General features: G+C 42.6%; 2 pseudogenes; one reads left to right on the top strand and one right to left on the bottom strand.

Moving 5' to 3' along the window:
- Window positions 1-18243: 18243 nt before the first annotated feature.
- LOC134968406 (5S ribosomal RNA) lies at window positions 18244-18361 on the bottom strand (annotated as a pseudogene).
- A 1330-nt stretch (window positions 18362-19691) lies between these two features.
- LOC134968405 (5S ribosomal RNA) lies at window positions 19692-19809 on the top strand (annotated as a pseudogene).
- The last annotated feature ends 2179 nt before the right edge of the window (window positions 19810-21988 follow it).

The following is a 21988-nucleotide window of genomic DNA, read 5'->3' as shown; positions in this document are numbered from 1 at the left end:
CCCCCGGCTCCCACTGGTGACTTAGAAGGCCTGATGAAGCCTTTTTCTAAACTCTCCCGGATGTATTCCTCCATAGCTTTCATCTTGGGCAAAGAGAAAGAGTAGTGGCGGCCTTCAGGGAGCCTAGCTCCATGTATAAGATTGATTGCACAATCATAAGGATGGTGAGGACGCAAAGATTCAGCTTGCTGTTTGGAAAAAATATCCACAAAAGACATGTACTGGGTTGGCAACCCTTCGGGGACAGGAAGTGCTGAGCAGACCGGCATGGTCAGGCATTTGGCTGCACAATCCATGCGCCATGAAACAAGAGCTTCTGTACTCAAGTTGAATACTGGGATAAGAGGTTTTAGCCAGGGCAGACCCAGAACAACTGGAGTTAAGGGACAATGGGCCTAATTCAGACCTGATCACTCGCTAGCATTTTTTGCAGCGCTGCGATTAGGTCAGAACTGAGCATGCGTATGCACCACAATGCGCAGGCACATCGCACAGGAACAAAGCAGATCGTTGCTGTGCAATGGGATTTACGAAGAATCTATTCGCACAGCTGACTACAAGGTGATTGACAGAAAGAAGGCATTTCTGGGTGGCAACTGACCGTTTTCAGGGAGTGGTTGGAAAAACGCAGGCGTGTCCATACGTTTGCAGGTAGGATTTCTGACGTCAATTCCGCCCCAAACAGCCTGAAGTGATCGCAGCGGCTGAGTAAGTCCTGGGCAACTCAGAAACTGCACAAAACTTTTTGTACCGCTCGGCAGCACATGCGTACGCACACTTGCTAAGCGAAAATACACTCACCTATGGGCTGCGACTATCTTTTTGCAGCAGTGCAAATAAACCCTAGCGAGCTGTCTGAATTCGGCCCTTTGTACAAGAAAAAAAAATAACTCTTCACAATTGAATATTCAAACAAAAAAACTGTAGGGCTGGAGTCCGGGTGTTCACCCAACCATTCTGAAGAGGATTGCCATCTAATCCACAGATGAAAATTGGTGGGCAAAGAGTCTCCATAGGAATTCCTTGGGCATGAGCAAATTCCAAGTCCATAAAATTTCTGGCAGCCTTGGAGTCTACAAAAGCTGTTACCTCGCTTGGACCAGAAGGGGTAGTTAACCTGATAGGTAATAATAAAGAATTATTTGGGGAGATGGAACAGAGACCCGAAAAAACTCTCCCTGGATTTTTTAGGTCTACTAGTTTCCCGCCTTCTGCGGACAAGTGTTCACCAGATGTTCCTTGGTCCTGCAATAAAGACATAGTTCCAGACTAGGACGTCTAGCCTTCACTTGAGGAGTCAAACGGAATGCCCAGATTTGCATGGGTTCCTCAACATCCCCTACAATCTCTGGCACTATCCAACGAGATGTAGGTGTGGGAATCTCTTTCTCCATTTTCCGTTCCCGTATCCACCTATCTAGTTTGATGGCTAACTCAATAAGTGCATCCAAAGTGGCTGGAATAGGATATTGGATAAGAAAATCTTTGATTTACTCTGTTAGTCCCAATTGAACCTGTCTCTGAAGTACCTGGTCATTCCAACCACAGTCATTGGCCCATTGGTAGCATTTGGTACAATACTCCTTGGCCGAACTTCTCCCTTGTTTAATGGAATTAAGATGGGTTTCTGCGGAAGCTGCTCAAACTGGATTATATTAAAGGATTTCCAGGGCTTTAAAGAGGGAGTCCATGGAAAACAGACTGGGGTGATCTGCTGAGAGGCCAAAGGCCCATGATTGTGGGTCACCTTGTAACAGCGAAATTAGGATTCCTCCTCACTGGGTCTCTGTACCTGAAGAGTAAGGCCTGAGCTTTAAATACAGCTTGCAACTTTCCCAGAAGTTCAAAAACTGTTTACAGTCCATAGAAAACCTATCTGGGAGGTTTAGCTTAGGCTCTCTTGGAGCAGGTGATGAGACAGTCTGGGTCCTACGAGTTTCCTCCTGAGTGTCCACACATAGAGTAAGATCCCATAGCTGCTGGGTCAAACCCTGGATCTGGATCCATCCAGAAACAAAATGACCCATGGAGCTACAGTTTGTTTAGCTGGTGATACTGTTATGTGGACACAGTGTGCTATAGGCTATCTGATGGTTCCTGGTGATGCTCACTCAATTACCCCTGCCCAGCAGTCTTTTAGCCTCCTGCAGCAAAAGACTTCGTCTATAGCAGCCACCTTTCCAGGGCATATTAGGTCCGCCCCATACTCAGATGCCCCCAGGTTTTATATATAGACAAGGCGGCTATTGGAGGCTGGGCAAGAGTAGATTGCAGTAAGGTGAGATGTACACAGAACCCTAGCTAGATGCCGCTGCACTACTTGCAGACGGAGAGAGATTACTTAATGCACGTGAGTGCAACAATGCACAGGTTAGAATATAGTATAACACAATAACTCAGTACTTGCACAGGGTGTTATGAACAACAAGACTGTAAATACTAATGATTTGCAAATGCAACAATGCACAGGATGAACACAATAAAAAAATGTAGGCAAGGCAGTTTCTGTGTGGGATTACCACACCAAAACCTGAGTTCACGGATAGCTGGAACAGATTAGGAATCAGTCAGGCAAGGTCTCAGGAACACGGGAGTATAGCAGGCTGACAGGTCCTTACACGAGCTGACAGATTCTAACAAGAGCTGACAGGTTCTCACAAGGACAGGAAACTATCACCAGCGACCTGGGGAGTGAACTGGAAGTGAATATATATGAGCAGCAACCAATCACACTCTAATTGCAAAACAAGTTCAGCTGCCCTGCTGCATGTATACCTATTTCCAAAGCAACATGAAACGCTGTCTGCCTGCGGCGTCCCCATTGCTAGGAGTCTGGAAGCTCCCAGCACCCGGCGTTCGCTTGTTGCTAGGTGCCGGGCGAGGACCAGGAGGCATTGGTCCAGCATTAGCCTGCTGCTAGGTGCTGAGCGGGGATCAGCAGGCGATGCGGTGTCCCGGCTCCCAGGCAACAGCCGGGATGCACGTCTCCTGCTGCTGCTGATAGAATGTTAGAAAATGACTTCACTTGTAAAAATGGACATCAATACACTAATCATATTAAACCTAATGAGAAATGGTTTGAAAGAAGGAGAGAATTATAAAGATAATAAGTAAGAAAGGGAAGTAATTACATGATACAATTTAATCAAAATGCAGTACGAGGATTTTGGGATAAACAAAATTAAATTAACCTTTTCAGACACCAATTTTAATAGATTTTCCCCAATTTGGAACAGGTAACTGTTTAACTAATTAATGTGGAAGAATTAATAGCAAAATAAAAAAAATCCTCCAAAAATAAATTTATGATGCATAAATGGTTTCCTAGATGCAAATTTTGTTGAAAAGAATTTCAAGGAATTTATTAAGGAGTGTATTCTTTTTATTTATTAAAAAATAATTATTTTAATTTCAATCAAATCTGTTACAGTATATACCAATATTAGAGACAGCAATAGGGACAAGATTAACCCCCAACTATGTCAATTTGTCTACGGCTTAATGGTGGCACCATACTATTTGGTATACCTGATCACTTGTCATAGGTTTTAAGATGACATTTTCTTGATTCGGAGGGGATTTATGAATAGTCTGCATGATTCTTGTCCTACATTAAATTCTAACATTAACTTGGTATAGAACTTAAACCAAGTTGCAATTGATTTTCTAACTCTGGTAATCTATATGCAAGACGTGTTTATTAAAACCACAATTAATGTAAAACCTACTGACACAAGTGGATATACTATAAACAGGAAACAAGTAAACGCCATCATCATTGATTCAACTGAAATGAATAACATGGAAAACAATCTTTTGTCAGAAAAACTGGCACCATGTACAAAATGGGTAAAACTCAGAAGGGGCGTATTTCTCTCTGTTTTGTTCCCTAATCTCTAAAGCAAACTGGTCTGAAATTCCCTTCCTGAAACCAAAAAAATGTAAATTATTTTATTATAACCCAGATATTTCATCATTACAGCTACTGACTCATTTTCCAATTGTAGCAATAATTTTATAGTAACAACAATTTTACAGAATTTAAGTTTCTGATAAAAAGCTAAAAAGCTAATAACAATTTACTGTACCACATTGAACTCAACTGTGGCATATTTTATATACTGTAGGGAAGACTTCAAGACCATAAAATTAAGGTTGGTGGAGCATACAGTATGTATGGATGTATGTATGTATGTATGTATGTATGTATGTATGTATGTATAATATAAGCAATGATCTACAGACAAATGTTATTAAGGCACATTTTTGAAATTAATATCAATAACTTCTGGGGAATGCTAAACAAAGAATAAAATCCCATTTGAGGAATAATAATAGTGAGAGCTGATAAGGAAATGCTAAAATGAAGGAGGTATACAGATGTGTTGTTATGCACACCAGTGCCTGCAGGAATGTACTGGTATTTGAACTGTTATGCACACCAGTGCCTGCAGGAATGTACTGGTGTCTGAACAGAGAGGGATGCAAAACAAATGAACTCACAGACAGACTGGGAAATATGACATAACGTACACAGAAGGTGATAGGGTAACAAAACCAACACAGAGTGAACAGAGAAGCCCAGAGGCTAAGAAACTGGGTGTCTCCCTAGTATTAGAAATGCTCAGATGGAAAAAGCAAGATGTTGTGTTTTAATACGTAGAGAACCCGAAATGCTGTTGCTAAGGGCAACAGCAAAACCCTAAAGGGTTACCAACGGGTGTGGCAGTAAACTCCTTGGTCAGAGATGGAATAATAGACACAAGGAGAGTCTCCACAATCCTAATTCTCACTTGCAGGGCCCAGGTACAGCTTACTGCCACTAAACTGACACATGGACACCCTGCACAGTGAGAGAGGATTAAGCAGGCAGGTCTGAAAGTACAGCCACAAACCTGCTGGGTTCACAGAATATCAAAAGAACCTCAGCAGGCTAAACGACTGACTCCAGTCTTACTGCTAGGTCTGGATTGGCAGAGTGTAGTACCAAATCCCCAGGCCTATTTGCAGTAAGCAACAACAAATACAAAGCTACACAGTACTGGCTAACTTTCAGGAACTGACTAACCAACAAAGATTCAGCAGCATCTGCTTAACCTGAGAAGAGGCCTTATAAAGCAGGTGCTGTCCACGCCCCCCTCAGACCTCACAGACTGTGAGCACAAAAACCAGCACCGGATCCCCTGCCTGTAACCACTGCACAGCAAAAGACCCGAACCGGAGTATCAGCTGCGCTCAGGTTACTCCACTAGCACTTGTCTCCCGGTTGCCATGACGACGTGGCAGCACAGGGCAGGAGACCCTAACAGTACCCCCCCTCTGACGAGGGGTCAAAGAACCCCTACCACCGGGTTTATCGGGGAACTGCGAGAAGAAAGAGCGTATCAGTCTGGGGGCATGAAGATCACAACTGCGCACCCACGACCGCTCCTCCGGGCCATACCCCTTCCAGTGCACCAAAAATGACAGCCGACCCCGAACCATCTTGGAGTCAAGAATCCTTTCAACAACAAACTCCCTCTGGCCACGTATCAGAAGAGGGGAAGGTCTTCCTCTGGAAGAAGGATTACTAATCGCCCGTTTTAAAAGGGAACAATGAAATGTTTTATTGATACCCAAAGAACGGGGCAGATCTAACTGAAATGCCACCGGATTGATAACCCTGGTGATCTTATAAGGGCCGATGAACCGGGGGCCTAACTTATGAGATGGCTGTCTCAACTTCAAATTCTTGGTAGACAACCAGACGAAGTCTCCTAATTTGAAGCTGCAGGGTCTTTTCCGCTTATCAAAAACCCTTTTGGTCACTAATGACACAGACACAAGGGCTTTCTTCACTTTCCTCCAAATACCTCTAAGGACCGAAACGACAGAGGAACCACCAGGCGTGGAGTCCAGGGGTCAAAAGAATTGGCCTTAGGATGATGCCCATACACACAAAGGAAGGGAGAGATCCCTGTAGCAGAATGAGCCGCGTTGTTATAGGCAAACTCCGCCATTGACAGATGAGCAACCCAGTCAGTCTGACACTTGGAGACATAACACCTGAGGAACTGCTCCAAGGACTGGTTCACCCTTTCAGTCTGCCCATTAGACTGCGGATGGTAGCCTGACGACAAGCTGACAGAAATCTGGAGATCGGAACAAAATGCCCTCCAGAATTTGGCCACAAACTGGGATCCGCGGTCAGAGACCACATCAAGTGGCAACCCGTGGAGACGCACAACATGCAGCATAAATAATTCAGACAGGCGTCTGGCCGATGGCAGCCCAACCAGTGGAACGAAGTGCGCCATCTTCGAAAACCTGTCAACGACAACCCAGATGGCTGTCATCCCCGAGGATTTGGGCAAGTCCACAACAAAATCCATTGAAATGTGGGTCCATGGCTTAGATGGAATAGAGAGTGGATGTAATGGGCCAACAGGAACCCCTCTAGGAGTCTTATTTCGGGCACAGATGTCACATGCCCGAACCCACTGATCCACATCCTTAGCCACCGAGGGCCACCACACCGCCCTAGATAGCAACTCCCGAGTTCTGGCAATACCCGGGTGACCTGCCGACTTCTTGGCATGGAATTCCAGGAACACTCGCTGTCTTAACCTAGGAGGCACAAACAAAAGACCTACCGGAAGGTCTGGAGGAGCCTGCTCCTGTGCTCTAAGGACTAATGACAAGAGGTCCTGGGTAATGCCCACTTTAATACATGATGGGGACACAATGGGCAACGGCTCCTCGGTGGTCTCCTGGATTGGAGCAAAACTCTGCGAGAGCGCATCAGCCTTGATGTTTTTTGACCCAGGGCGATATGTTATCAAAAAATTAAAGCGAGCAAAAAACAAAGCCCATCGTGCCTGCCTGGCATTGAGACGCTTCGCTGACTCTAAATATGCCAAATTCTTATGGTCGGTGAGAATTGAGACCACAAACTTAGCCCCCTCAAGCCAGTGTCTCCACTCCTCGAGTGCATCCTTAATAGCCAACAATTCCCGGTTACCCACGTCATAATTCATCTCGGCAGGCGAAAATTTACGGGAAAAGTAAGCACAGGGATGAAGGCGATTATCAGACACTCCCATCTGAGAGAGCACTGCCCCAATACCCATCTCAGAGGCATCCACCTCCACCACAAAAGGACGCTCTGGATCTGGGTGTCGCAGCACCTTGGCCGAGACAAATGCCCTTTTGAGACGGGCAAAAGCCGCTTTGGCCTCACGAGACCAGTGAGCAACATCCGCCCCTTTCTTAGTGAGTGCCACCAAGGGCGCCACTATAGACGAAAATCCAGCGATAAATCTTCTATAAAAATTTGCAAAGCCCAGGAAACGCTGAAGCGCCTTCAAACTAGTGGGCTGCACCCAATCCAGGACTGCCTGTACCTTGGAACCCTCCATTTGGAAACCTTCTGGGGAGATAATATATCCTAGAAATGCGATTTGCTGAACTTCAAATTCGCACTTCTCCAGCTTCGCCCCAAGCCGGTGGTCTCTGAGTTTCTGGAGGACTAAGCGTACATGCTTCCGATGTTCCTCCAGGGAATGGGAGAAGATTAGGATGTCATCTAAGTATACAACTAAGAATCTATCCAAATATTCCCTGAGCACATCGTTCATGAAATCCTGGAAGACTGCCGGGGCATTACAGAGCCCAAAAGGCATCACCAAATATTCATAATGCCCTGAGTGGGTATTAAAGGCAGTCTTCCATTCATCCCCCTCTCTTATTCGGATTAGATTGTACGCACCGCGTAGGTCAATCTTAGAAAAAATGGTGGCAGTACGAAGCTGGTCAAACAAGACCGAAATGAGAGGCAGTGGGTATGAGTTTTTAATCGTGATACGGTTCAATTCCCTGAAGTCGATGCAGGGTCGCAATGAACCGTCCTTTTTACCCACGAAGAAGAACCCCGACCCAACTGGAGACTGTGAAGGTCTGATAAATCCTTTAGCCAAGTTCTCCTGAATGTACTCTGCCATAGCCTGAGTCTCAGGACGTGACAGGGAGTACAACCTGCTCTTGGGAAGCTTAGCATTCGGCAACAAATCAATGGCACAGTCATAGGGGCGATGGGGAGGTAGTACCTCTGCAACTTTTTTGGAGAACACGTCCGCAAAATCTGCATAACACCCTGGCAATCCTGGCAAACTTAGCTGCGAGAGCCTGACTGGAAGGCTCACGCAACTCCTGAAACAATCAGTACCCCAACTAAGAATCTCCCCAGAGACCCAGTCAAATTGAGGATTGTGGGCCCTTAACCAGGGTAACCCCAACACCAATGGGGCAAAAGTACAGACAGTCACATAAAAGGACAATTTTTCAGAGTGTGTGGCTCCAATAAACAAAGAAATCTGGCTAGTGCAAGAGGTAATTTTACCCTGGGATAATGGTTCCCCGTTTAACCCACAAATCTCAATTTCCGACGCCAAGGGTACTAAGGAAACAGAGTGTTTCAGGGCGAATTGGCGGTCCATAAAAACCCCGTCGGCCCCACTGTCCACAAAGGCCCCAGTCTTGACAGTTTGACCGAGGATCTTCAAGGTCACTGGAATGATAAAAGTCTTCTTGGGAAATTCTGACTTCTGGCCTGACAGGATATTTCCCATCACCCTCAGGCCCTGAAGTTTTCTGGCTTTTCTGGGCATGATACTACCACATGACCCTTATTCCCACAGTACAAACACAACCCCTGCTGTCTCCTCCGCGTCTTCTCACGCGAGGAGAGGCGGGTAGCCCCAATCTGCATAGGCTCCTCGGAAAATTCCTCAGAGTCTGAGGTTCCCTTGGGAAAGAAGGAAACCTCGGTCTCCCTTTCAAGCCTACGCTCTCTCAGCCGTCTATCCACCCGGATGGATAACTGCATGAGCTGATCCAAGCTATCAGGCAAGGGATATTGTACCAGTTGGTCTTTTATCTGGTTAGAAAGACCTCTTCGGTACTGGTGTCTCAGGGCTGGGTCATTCCACTGGGTATCATGGGCCAACCTCCGAAACTCCGTACAGTAAACCTCAACTGGCCTTCGCCCTTGCTTAAGGATTGAAATCTGAGCCTCGGCTGAGGCCGTCTTGTCAGGGTCATCATACAACATGCCCAGTGCCGTAAAAAAAGCATCAACACTTTTAAGCGACGGACAGTCAGGCTGCAACCCATATGCCCAGACCTGTGGGTCTCCTTGTAGCAAGGAAATCACTATGCCCACCCGCTGAATCTCTGACCCAGAAGACTGAGGCCTAAGCTGGAAATATAACTTGCAGCTCTCCTTGAAACAAAAGAACTGCGAGCGATCTCCAGAAAAACGATCCAGAAGATTTACTTTCGGCTCCTTAACCCCTGAAGGTGCTGCTGCTGCGGGAGCTCCGCCAGCGGCCTGGGAGGTGTGCATTTTAATGGACAAATCATTAAATTGACAAGTCAGGACCTGCACCTGATCGACCACCTGTTGCAACGTATTTTGAGGGGTATGCTCCATATTCCCACAAAATTTCAACAGGAGTATTGGGCTGCTGAATATGTTATGCACACCAGTGCCTGCAGGAATGTACTGGTGTTTGAACTGTTATGCACACCAGTGCCTGCAGGAATGTACTGGTGTCTGAACAGAGAGGGATGCAAAACAAATGAACTCACAGACAGACTGGGAAATATGACATAACGTACACAGAAGGTGATAGGGTAACAAAACCAACACAGAGTGAACAGAGAAGCCCAGAGGCTAAGAAACTGGGTGTCTCCCTAGTATTAGAAATGCTCAGATGGAAAAAGCAAGATGTTGTGTTTTAATACGTAGAGAACCCGAAATGCTGTTGCTAAGGGCAACAGCAAAACCCTAAAGGGTTACCAACGGGTATGGCAGTAAACTCCTTGGTCAGAGATGGAATAATAGACACAATGAGAGTCTCCACAATCCTAATTCTCACTTGCAGGGCCCAGGTACAGCTTACTGCCACTAAACTGACACATGGACACCCTGCACAGTGAGAGAGGATTAAGCAGGCAGGTCTGAAAGTACAGCCACAAACCTGCTGGGTTCACAGAATATCAAAAGAACCTCAGCAGGCTAAACGACTGACTCCAGTCTTACTGCTAGGTCTGGATTGGCAGAGTGTAGTACCAAATCCCCAGGCCTATTTGCAGTAAGCAACAACAAATACAAAGCTACACAGTACTGGCTAACTTTCAGGAACTGACTAACCAACAAAGATTCAGCAGCATCTGCTTAACCTGAGAAGAGGCCTTATAAAGCAGGTGCTGTCCACGCCCCCCTCAGACCTCACAGACTGTGAGCACAAAAACCAGCACCGGATCCCCTGCCTGTAACCACTGCACAGCAAAAGACCCGAACCGGAGTATCAGCTGCGCTCAGGTTACTCCGCTAGCACTTGTCTCCCGGTTGCCATGACGATGTGGCAGCACAGGGCAGGAGACCCTAACATGTGTCCTCATACATCTTGCCTCAATTTAACATGCAACGGGTAATGCCTGGTGTGAGCTGACAGGTCCTGTGCAACTCCATTAGCATATCCCCCCCCCCAAAAAAAAAAAAAAACATTGTCTTCTTAGCATTGCTATGTGCATAAGATGATTAAAATGATATGTGATATGCCTATATTCTGTGTGCAACCGCACCAGTATCTGCATATGAAATGCTATGTTACCGTGTTTTCTAAGGTAACATTGTAACATAGCATTTTGCATGAAATTACAGCTGCTTTCATATATAGAATATAGACATGCCACGTTTATCATTCTAATCAGCAAAAGCTGCATCCTATTCGCATTGTTTTGTGAATAAGATACATTTTAATGAAAAAAGTTTCAAGAAAAGATGCTTGGCGCAATCCAGTCACTCCATGGAATGGCATAACTAGAAGGGCTGTTTAACGTGCAGGGAGGCTAGATGTAAGTGGACACATATGTACTATAAAAGTTTCAAAATTGAGTTTGAATTGCAATGGCTCCTTTAATACATTATGTAACCTCATGAATTATATATGTGTATTTTTTATGTTTCTCTATATTTATGTTTTAGGGTTGTTTAACAACAGTAGTTTATCTAATAGTGAAACTCATGATACCCTGTTTTTCCTAGGATTCATATCAATAAAAAGCTACGTCTGCTGTATTATAGCACTTTATATACAGATTCACACTCACAGATGTCACAAATAAATTTTTATGCAAATATGCACATTTTGAGAAAAAAAAAAGATCTCAGTGGGGAAGAGTTTTCTCAGGACCAGGCTAACCAGAGATCGTCTGTTTGGCGCAACTTGAAGCAACCATATATGAGGAAACATCTGTACAGTTTGTTCATCTGGAGTATAACCAAACACAACTTTTAGTGATAGTTCCACATAATCTGGGTTCCTTTCTACTAAGAACCCTGGGTTAGTGGAATGTAAGTAAATTTCGGTCACAAGGTGGAAAACAGGCCATGTGATTAGAAAGGAAAATTTGATTGGGAGAGAGCATAGTATGTTCTTATCACAAAACTCTTTTCCAAATCCCAATGATTTTTAAAAAGATCTGCATAGATCAAAATGTATTAGGTGTGTGGGGAGGAGACCATCATTGTTTGATTTAATGTCTGGAGCTATACAATCACTACAAGAAACAGAAGTTCAATCAATGTCCTGAATTTTAAAAATATGATCCGCAGACATTTGGAATTGAAAAACAGAGAGAATAGAAATCAAGCCAGCTAATATATCGTACCTCCACTACTATATCAGAGAATTCACTGTATCAGGTAATAGGATCTAACAGCATTAAGGCCAACAATGAAGACTAGCTTTCTAATGGACACAATAGTGGTTTAAAAATGCATGATACAGTATCAGAATTAATTTGTGTACCACATGAATAATAATCTTTAGTGATTTACAGTAATTTTTTTTTTGGGGGGGATATAATGCACTAGAGTAGTATGCCAATGCAAAGCTGGTTACTGCCACCTTTATTTTTTGGTTTGAAACACCATCCTGATCTGGATGTTGATCAACTATTTTTATCTTCAGTTGAGTCCTTATTTACCTAGTGCCTAATTGGTGTGATATGAAACTAATTCATATCTGATAATAGCAGCAAATTTTTTAGCAAATGTGCAAAACCATATGCACTGGGGGGGCAGATATAACATGGGCAGAGAGAGTTAAATTTGGGTGTGATGTGTATTCAAACTAAAAACCTTTACTGCACTGTAAAAATAAAGCAGCCAGTATTTAACCTGCACAGAAACAATATAACCCATCCAAATCTAACTCTCTCTGTACATGTTATATCTGCCCCCCCCCCCCCCCCCCGCAGTGCACATGGTTTTGCCCAACTGCTAATAAATTTGCTGCTGCGATCAACTCTGAATTACCCCCATGGTTTTGCCCATTTGCTAACAAATTTGCTGCTGCGATCAGATCTGAATTGGGCCCCTAATTTCAAATCACAACACATCACCCTGTTTGTTGCATTCTTTGCTGTTTTTCCTGAACTTTCTTAGTTTTCACACTTCTAATGGGACAAAAGCAAAAAGTATGCAAACCCTATTCATCAATAATACTGTATGTTAGTGTGCTACAGAAATGCAACATGGATGCTAATCTGAGAAAAAGGCAAGAGAGTAGGGCCTGATATGACTGAGCTGCACCATGCATCCCACCACGCAATATTCTGCACATTCAGACTGACAAAAATGTGATTAAAGTACAAACTCTAAGCCCTCCAGACACTACAATGTGGTTGGTATGTGGCTGCAGCTTGAAAAAGAAAGAAAAGAAATGTCAATTTAAAAATGCAACATTAGCTGATTATCAATCTGGCCAATTATCAATCAACTGCACATGTGCAGCATTCACATTAGGCATGCACCAGCAAAAATAATGACAAAAATGTGTATACACTGTGATCGTAAAGCAGCCGCTGTTTGACTGACAGGTAGCCGGCGTTTCTGGGTGGAAACCCGCCATTTTCTGGGTGTGTCTGAAAAGGTGTATTTAAGGAGGGCATGTGACATCAGCGATGACCATTTCCAGCCTCTTGTTGACGACCTTGCCTGGTGCAGATATGAAAAATCTTAAATGTTCTGGTAATTGCATATGGTTTTACGAACAGCCCGCATATTGCGATAAATTCTCAATTTTTACGATGCCCATTTTTTTCAATTTCTGGGCGGCAACTATTTGATTGCAGAAACTGATTTTTAGCAGAAACTGCAATCCTTACTGAATAGGGTCTATAGTGTACATATCAGGTGAATAACCACTATAGATGTAAGACGGGCACTTTTCGTGTTTTGTGTTTTGGTTTTGGATCTGGATTGATTTTGCCAAAACCACCCTTTTAGGTTTTGGTTTTGGATTTGTATCTTGATGATTTTAGGGAAAAAACAAACACATAAAAACATCTATAATCACAGAATTTGGGGGTAATTCTGATCCTTTGGTATTATTAACCTCAATAGCATTAATTTCCACTCATTTCCAGTCTATTCTGAACACCTCACACCTCACAATATTGTTTTTAGGCCAAAAGGTTGCACCAAGGTCGCTGGATAACTAAGCTAAGCGACACAAGTGTGCAGCACAAACACCTGGCCCATCTAGGAGTGGCACTGCAGTGGCAGACAGGATGGCAGTCTCAAAAACTAGGCCCCAAAGAGCACATAATGGAAAGAAAAAAGAGGTGCAAGATGGAATTGTCCTTGGGCCCTCCCACCCACCCTTATGTTGTATAAATAGGACATGCACACTTTAACAAACCAATCGTTTCAGTGACAGGGTCTGCCACACGACTGTGGCTGAAATGATTGGTTTGTTTGGGCCCCCACAAAAAAAGAAGCAATTAATCCCCCCACCAAAAAAGAAGCAATTAATCTCTCCTTGCACAAACAGAGGAAAGATTTTGTCCTCATCCTCTGATTCCTCACCCCTTTCAGTGTGTACATCCTCCTCCTCACCGAGTATTAATTTGTATTCACTGGAATCCACCATCACAGGTCCCTGTGTACTTTCTGGAGGAAACTGCTGGTAAAGGTCTTCCTGGAGGAACTTATAATTCATTTTGATGAACATCATCTTCACCACATTTTGTGGAAATAACCTCCTACGCCGATTGCTGACAAGGTTACCGGCTGCATTAAACACTCTTTAAGAGTACACACGGGAGGGGGGGCAACTTAGGTAAAATAAAGCCAGTTTGTGCAATCCTGCCAGTATACATACGGATTGTATGACATGCCTACTTGGATGCTGTCATCGATATAATCCTCTACCATTCTTTCAATGGTGACATCATCATATGCAGTGACAGTAGACATGTCAGTAATTGTTGGCAGGTCCTTCAGTCCTGACCAGATGTCAACACTTGCTCCTGACTGCCCTACATCACCGCCAGCGGGTGGGCTAGGAAATCTTATCCTTTTCCTCGCAGCACCAGTTGTGGGAGAAAATGAAGGAGGAGCTGTTGACGGGTCACGTTCCGCTTGAGTTGACAATTTTCTCACCAGCATGTCTGTGCAACTCTGCAGACTTGTGTCTGCTGAAAAGAGATATACAACGTAGGCTTTAAACATAGGAACGAGCTTGGTGGTCAAAATGTAGTGCTGTGATTTCAACAGATTTACCACCCTTGAATCCTGGCAAAGCGAATGAAGGGCTCCATCCACAAGTTTCACATACTTAGCAGAATTGCTCCGTCTTAGCTCCTCCTTCAATTTCTCCAGCTGTTTCTGGAAAAGCCTGATGAGGGGAATGAGCTAACTCATGCTGGCAGTGTCTGAACTGACTTTACGTGTGGCAAGTTCGAAGGGTTGGAGAACCTTGCGCAACATGGAAATCATTCTCTACTGTGCTTGAGTCAGGTGCATTACCCCTCCTTTGCCTATATCATAGGTGGATGTATAGGCTTGAATGGCCTTTTGCTGCTCCTCCATCCTCTGAAGCATATAGAGTGTTGAATTCCATCTCGTTACCACCTCTTGCTTCAGGTGATGGCAGGGCAGGTTCAGAAGTGTATGCTGGCATTCCAGTCTTCGGAACGCAGTGGCAGAATGTTGAAAGTGGCCCACAATTTTTCGTGCCACTGACCGCATCTTCTGCACGCCCCTGTAATTTAAAAAAAAAAATCTGCACCACCAAATGAATTGTATGTGCAAAACATGGGATTTGATAGAATTTGCGCAGATATAATGCACGCACAATATTGGTGGCATTGTCTGATATCAAAAATCCACAGGAGAGTCTAATTGGGGTAAGCCATTGTGCGATGATGTCCCTCAGTTTCCGTAAGAGGATGTCAGCAGTGTGCCTCTTACAGAAACTGGTCACACACAGCGTAGCCTGCCTAGGAACGAGTTGGTATTTGTGAGATCCTGCTACTGGTGCTTCTGCTGTTGTTGCTGCGAGAAGCAATACATTTACCCAGTGGGCTGTCACAGTCATGTAGTCCTTAGTTTGCCCTGCTCCTATTGTCCACATGTCCATGGTTAAGTCGACACTGGGAACAACTGCATCTTTCAGGACACGGAGGACACTTTTCTTAATGTCCTGTACAGTCTGGGAATCGCTTGCCTAGTGAAGTGGAATCTAGATGATATTTGGTACCGGGGACACAGTACGTCCATCAACTGTCTAAATCCCACTGCACTAATGGCGGATACTGGACACACGTATAGTTGTTATGGCCTCAGTAATCCGCTTTGCAACAGGGTGACTGCTGTCATATTTTATCTTCCTCGCAAATGACTGTTGGACAGGCAATTGCTTAGCTGAAGTAGCACAAGTGGTCTTCCAATTTCGCCTCTGGGATGACGATCGATTTCCAGCAGCAACAACAGCAACAGCAGCAGTAGGCATACCACTCAAGGAACCTTCAGAGGAATTCCGGTTAGGAGAGGACTCGTCAGTCATGCCAGTGACATGGCCTGCAGGACTACTTACGTTCCTGACTGAGGAGGAAATTTGGGTACAACAGGAAGAAGGGATTTAGGTGTCTGTGGACTGCCTACACTCTTACCCAAAGTTTCTGAACTTGACAATGACTTCTGATGAATGTGCTGCAGGTGACGTATAAGGGGGGATGATCCTAGGTGGTTAACGCCCTTACCCTACTTATTATGCATTGACAAAGGCAAGACATGGCTTGACACCTGTTGTCTGAATTTGTGGAGAAATAATTCCACACTGAAGTGGTGGCTTTTTTGGTATTTTGCCCAGGCATGACAATGGGCTTTCTCATCCCACGGACAACAACTGTCTCCACTGGTGCCTTATTCAAACAAACCACATCACCATCAGACTCCTCATCGTCAACTTCCTCCTCAGCACCAGCTGCACCAATATACTACTCATCCTTGTGTACGTCTACAGTGACATCTTCAATTTCAATATCAGCAACTGATCTTGCAGGGGGCATTTGCAGGGGGCATGAAAATAGTGGTAGAAGCCTACTCTTTCCATACAGTCTTGGGAAGGTCAAGCCTAGACATCACAACCGCGGACACACTTGGACTCTCCTTGGGGATTTGTGAGATCTCTGAACGCACAGTTGTTTTTTCCTGTGCTTTAACAAGCTTATTTTTTTTCTAGAGGGAAGAGGGCTTCCATCCTCATGAGAAGCTGAGCCACCAGTTATGAACATAGGCCAAGGCCTTAGCCTTCCCTTGCCATTTGTGTCGTGAATGGCATATTGCCAATTTTATGTTTCTCGTCAGATAATTTTTTTTCTTTCTTCTGTTTATTAATTTTTGCTTCTTGGATTTGTTATGCCCTCTATGACATTGGGCATCGGTCTTAGCAGATGACATTGATGGAATTCCATCATCAATGTCATGACTGGTGGCAGCAGCAGCTTCAGCACTAGTACTAGAAACTGTAAGTGGTTCCTGATCTTCCACTATTTTTCCCTCCAAATTGTTGTTCTCCATTTCACAGGAGAGCACCCTTTTATTATTACATCACACAGAACAGTGCCCCTTTATTTTCACAGCATTCCTGTATTCTTACAGCATACTGGATCAGCATAATGTTATTTGAACAGCAGCACTCCTATATTTTACAGCATACAGGAGCAGTGTGCTTTTAATTTTTAACAACTGCACCCCTTAATTTTTACAACAGACAGGGCCAGCAGCAACCCTATACTTTAAAGCATACAGGAGCAGTGTGTTTTAATTTTTAACAACTGCACCCCTAAATTTTTACAAAATACAGGCCCAGCAGCACACATGTAATACAGCATACAGTTTTAGTGTGCTTTTAATTTTTAAACTTGCACCCCTGCATTTTTATAGCATACAGGGCCAGTGTAATGTTATTTGAACAACAGCACCCCAATATTTTACAGCATTAATGAGCAGTGTTATTTTAATTTTTAACAACTGCACCCCTGAATTTTTACAACATACAGGGCCAGTGTAATGTAATTTGAACAGCAGAGTTCCTATATATCACAGCATACAGGAGCAGTGTGCTTGTAATTTTTAGAGCAAACATAGAATAAAGAAGACTCTTGTTTGGGTGCACTCTTGTTAAATGTGTATTTGTCGATAATATTAAAACATAAAGTTTTATTATGCTTTATTAAAATATAGTCCGTATCCACTCATTCTCCCCATGAAATTATTATAAGTCACAAGAAGGAGAAACCCACAAATGTATTTGTTGGGGAAAAAGGTAACAAACGGGGTTGGTATGTCCTGGTTTAGTCTATCCCAATATAGACTGGCATGGAGGTGTAGATATAGTCACCATACACCTGTTCTCATGCCATACCAGTACAAGCAATGCTTGTGTTAATGGGACCAAAATTGGTCATGCAAAAGTAGGTATCAATTACACCGGGAGTGTTTATAACATATATACTACCTCATCCTATCCTCAGCACACAAACCCTAATGGGTGTGCCTGATATTGTTGGAATTATTGATTCCTAATTAGTTCTCGCCTGAAAAAATCACCATACATCTGTTCTCATACCGTATCAGTACAGGCAGTGCTTGTTTTGATGAGACCAAAGTTAATCATGTACAAATAAGTATCAATAGCACCGAGAGTGTTTAGAGCATACATATGTACTCTTTTTCTTATTCTCAGCGCACAAGACCTGATGGGTGTGCTGATATCGCTGAAATTAATAGGTTAATAATTCCTATTGATTCTTGCCTGAAAAAATCAGGAAAAATAAATACAGGTGGGAAAGAAGAAGTAGTGGTGATACTGCTGTTGGTATTGAGTTTTAAATTGAAACAGCCTCAGATTACTACACTGGGTATTCTCTGAGGGTCACCCCTCAGATACTGACCCAGCCCATCACCGTTTTGCTTCCAAGATCAGACGAGATTGGGCTCTAGCGGTGAGGTATGATAGTAACCTATAAATGAGGTGTTCCACTCACTAATGAGAGTGCACCTATTCAGTAGATTAAGGGAGAAGTGTGGATCTGCTGTCTATGTTAGACCTGGGATTGCTCCCAGGAATCATGGATGAGAGTCCACGAAAATAGGGAAAGTAATGAATTCTTTGTTAGAAATAAGAAGATAACATAATACACTATTCAGGCATAATTGCACATCTGTATTGTTTTTGGTATATGTTCACGGTGTCTCAGTATGCGTAAATTGTGGAGAATGCCCTATTATGGGAGAAAATTTCATCCACATATTTTCATTTCAATTTGAACAACGTATCCAACAATATCAGAAAAAAAGGGTCTCAGATGCAGTGTAAGTAGGAATATATGACGAGTGAAGGTAATATAGTAATCAAATACAGCATACGTGTATCACGGCTGGAGCTATCATCTCCATTCATTAGTTACACCTAGGATAAATATGCTGTCTTAAACACCAATTAGTGTATACACCAACAAATAATTACAAAACTGATTGAAAAAATGATATCAAAAGTGATACCGATTACCGCCCAGGTCCCTGGGTCAGTTGAGGGTGATTAGTAGTATTGGTATTCTCCCGTGTAGGATCCTATTGCATGCCTTGCTCAGAGTCCTTATTGCATATTTAGGTAGGAAAACGCGTTTCACCCGTAACAACGGGCTTGCTCACTTCCAATGCATCTGAGCAAGGCATGCAATAGGATCCTACACGGGAGAATACCAATACTACTAATCACCCTCAACTGACCCAGGGACCTGGGCGGTAATCGGTATCACTTTTGATATCATTTTTTCAATCAGTTTTGTAATTATTTGTTGGTGTATACACTAATTGGTGTTTAAGACAGCATATTTATCCTAGGTGTAACTAATGAATGGAGATGATAGCTCCAGCCGTGATACACGTATGCTGTATTTGATTACTATATTACCTTCGCTCGTCATATATTCCTACTTACACTGCATCTGAGACCCTTTTTTTCTGATATTGTTGGATACGTTGTTCAAATTGAAATGAAAATATGTGGATGAAATTTTCTCCCATAATAGGGCATTCTCCACAATTTACGCATACTGAGACACCGTGAACATATACCAAAAACAATACAGATGTGCAATTATGCCTGAATAGTGTATTATGTTATCTTCTTATTTCTAACAAAGAATTCATTACTTTCCCTATTTTCGTGGACTCTCATCCATGATTCCTGGGAGCAATCCCAGGTCTAACACAGACAGCAGATCCACACTTCTCCCTTAATCTACTGAATAGGTGCACTCTCATTGGTGAGTGGAACACCTCATTTATAGGTTACTATCATACCTCACCGCTAGAGCCCAATCTCGTCTGATCTTGGAAGCAAAACGGTGATGGGCTGGGTCAGTATCTGAGGGGTGACCCTCAGAGAATACCCAGTGTAGTAATCTGAGGCTGTTTCAATTTAAAACTCAATACCAACAGCAGTATCACCACTACTTCTTCTTTCCCACCTGTATTTATTTTTCCTGATTTTTTCAGGCAAGAATCAATAGGAATTATTAACCTATTAATTTCAGCGATATCAGCACACCCATCAGGTCTTGTGCGCTGAGAATAAGAAAAAGAGTACATATGTATGCTCTAAACACTCTCGGTGCTATTGATACTTATTTGTACATGATTAACTTTGGTCTCATCAAAACAAGCACTGCCTGTACTGATACGGTATGAGAACAGATGTATGGTGATTTTTTCAGGCGAGAACTAATTAGGAATCAATAATTCCAACAATATCAGGCACACCCATTAGGGTTTGTGTGCTGAGGATAGGATGAGGTAGTATATATGTTATAAACACTCCCGGTGTAATTGATACCTACTTTTGCATGACCAATTTTGGTCCCATTAACACAAGCATTGCTTGTACTGGTATGGCATGAGAACAGGTGTATGGTGACTATATCTACACCTCCATGCCAGTCTATATTGGGATAGACTAAACCAGGACATACCAACCCCGTTTGTTACCTTTTTCCCCAACAAATACATTTGTGGGTTTCTCCTTCTTGTGACTTATAATAATTTCATGGGGAGAATGAGTGGATACGGACTATATTTTAATAAAGCATAATAAAACTTTATGTTTTAATATTATCGACAAATACACATTTAACAAGAGTGCACCCAAACAAGAGTCTTCTTTATTCTATGTTTGCTCTAGCTTTTTTCTGACTCTGGGTGCACCACCAGATGGCAATAAGAGATTATCTCTGTATAAATGTATACTGGTTTATGTAAACACATGTAATTGTGTAATACTGGTGCGGAATCACCAACCTTCCTTGGTATGCTTGTAATTTTTAACAACTGCGCCCATGAATTTTTACAACATACAGGGTCAGCATCACCCCTGTATTTTACAGCATACAGTAATAGTGTGCTTTTAATTTTTAACAACTGCACCCCTGACTTTTTACAACATACAGGGCCAGCAGCACATCTATATTTTACAGCATACAGAAGCAGTGTGCTTTTAATTTTTAACATCTGCAATCCTGATTTTTTTTACTACATACAGGGCCAGTGTAATGTTCTTGTTTGAACAATTAATTTCAAATACTATTTTGACTGCTGTTTGCATTAAGTGGTAACCACAAACCTTTCAGATGACTTCAGGGAAATTTGAAAGTTTTACAGTGCTTCAACTATAAACTCACCTCATCACTTTTCTTTTCTTTTCACCAGCAATTGCATAGTGATTTACAGTATCCCAAAGTGAATTCTATAGTATAGGCAAAGCCCTCATGAATGCTAGGATGCTAAATTAATTTCTGAGTGTTTTTCTTTAAGTACCAAAACTTTGGAGTTATAAGTAGAAATGGATTTTAATTATGTTAATATAATTTAAATAACAGTTTTCTATTGATGGATACAGTTACATATTAAATTACATGACTAAATATATATATATATATATATTTTTCTATTCTTATTATTGAAACAAGTAAACTTTCTAAATGTGAATAGAAAAACAACTAGCGATATCAGTGAGTAATAAATATCACCATCAAAATGAAAACAATAAAAACCACAGTAACACAAATATATATATATACAAGATGATATTGCTATACTGTAATTTTGCATTGGCTTTCAAAGTCTCATAGGTTATACTGCACATTTAAATACTAGGGGCAAATGTATTAAGCATGGAGAAGTGATAAAGCAGTGATAAGTGAAAGGTGATAATGCACAAGCCAATCAGCTCCTAACTACCAATTTACAAATTGAAGCTGATTGGCTAGTGTGTTATCACCTTGCACTTGTCACTGCATTATCACTGCTTTGTCACTTCTCCAGGCTTAATACATCTGCCCCATATGTTTGTTTTTGGTTAGATAGAAAGAGAATGAGCAGATTGTTGGTATTTTATCTAGAGTAAAATTGTATTTAAAGGATGTTCCCATTTTAGACAGTGTGTGATACTCTATGTTTGTTCTGCATTGTTCCTAAGTCATTAGCTGTGAAAATTATGTGAATTACAAAGGTACAGTGCTGACAAGCACTTTTTACATCAAGCAAGGAGAACATATCTAATCCTTGAAGTAAAAAGTCTTGTGATCACGT

The sequence above is a fragment of the Pseudophryne corroboree genome, chromosome 10, assembly GCF_028390025.1.
Source record: "Pseudophryne corroboree isolate aPseCor3 chromosome 10, aPseCor3.hap2, whole genome shotgun sequence".
Lineage (NCBI taxonomy): Eukaryota > Metazoa > Chordata > Amphibia > Anura > Myobatrachidae > Pseudophryne > Pseudophryne corroboree.
Note: the sequence above shows the minus strand (reverse complement) of the source record. Positions and strands in the feature narration are given on the sequence as shown.